We start from the raw sequence: 842 nt of genomic DNA, 5'->3' as shown, positions 1-842 counted from the left end.
GCATTCTTGTTACCGGTGTCATACGACTTATGTCCCATTTTTTTCTCCATAAACTTAAACTGCAATGTTCAATCTTAGTAAACAAACTTGGTTTTTGTATCTTCATATTTTTTAAAAAAATTTAATAAATTGTATATAAAAATGAATTTTACAAAATAAATATCTTCATATATTTTTTAATAAATTGTATAATGAAAAATTAATTTTACAAAATAAATTGAAATAAACCTTAAGTATTGACAAATAAATTGTATTTAAAAAAGATGAATTTTACAAGATAAATCTTGAAATTTTTAATTTTTTATTAAACAGTATTAAAAATAATTACTAAAAGAATTGTAACAAACCTTAAGTATTGATAAAAATAATCTCAACTTGATAGAAAAACAATTCGGCATACTTAACTAATAAACAGACATTTTTACACAAGGAACAAAATAATGATTACACCGTTTTATGATGACTTAAATCTATTCTTCTTTAGCAGTTGATTTTCTTTTTAAATAATTTCACGTTTAAATCGTGTTTTTCATCTTTTAATTTTGATTCTTTTATATTTTCATATATTTTATTTCTTAATGAATTGAACACACAAAACAAAAGTTGTATCAATTTACTAAAGAAATCTTAACAAACAAAACAAAAAAATCATTTTCTGTTTTGAACTCAAAAGAAAAAAAACGAATTCATCCTGATGTTTTTATTTATTTATAGAATTCCTGGAAAGAAAGGTAAGTTTTTTTTTTATATTTTACTTTTTAAAAATTAAAAAATTCAATAAGTTTTAAAATAATTTTAAACATTATAAAAATTTATTTTTTATTGCAATCCAATTAAAAATA

The 842-nt window shown here is 19.0% G+C and overlaps 1 long non-coding RNA gene across 1 annotated transcript in view; it reads left to right on the top strand.

Moving 5' to 3' along the window:
• The first annotated feature begins 478 nt into the window (after positions 1-478).
• LOC145270554 (uncharacterized) overlaps positions 479-842 on the top strand; it is an 18,796-nt gene continuing 18,432 nt past the window's right edge. Inside the window, exon 1 of the long non-coding RNA XR_013865439.1 lies at positions 479-731. This is a non-coding gene — a long non-coding RNA (uncharacterized LOC145270554). The remainder of the gene's footprint in view (positions 732-842) is intronic.

The sequence above is a fragment of the Euprymna scolopes genome, chromosome 46 (genome assembly GCF_053919585.1).
Source record: "Euprymna scolopes isolate OS-2025 chromosome 46, ASM5391958v1, whole genome shotgun sequence".
Taxonomy (NCBI): Eukaryota; Metazoa; Mollusca; class Cephalopoda; order Sepiida; family Sepiolidae; genus Euprymna; species Euprymna scolopes.
The sequence above is the reverse complement of the archived record's forward strand: the minus strand, read 5'-3'. Positions and strand labels throughout refer to the sequence as shown.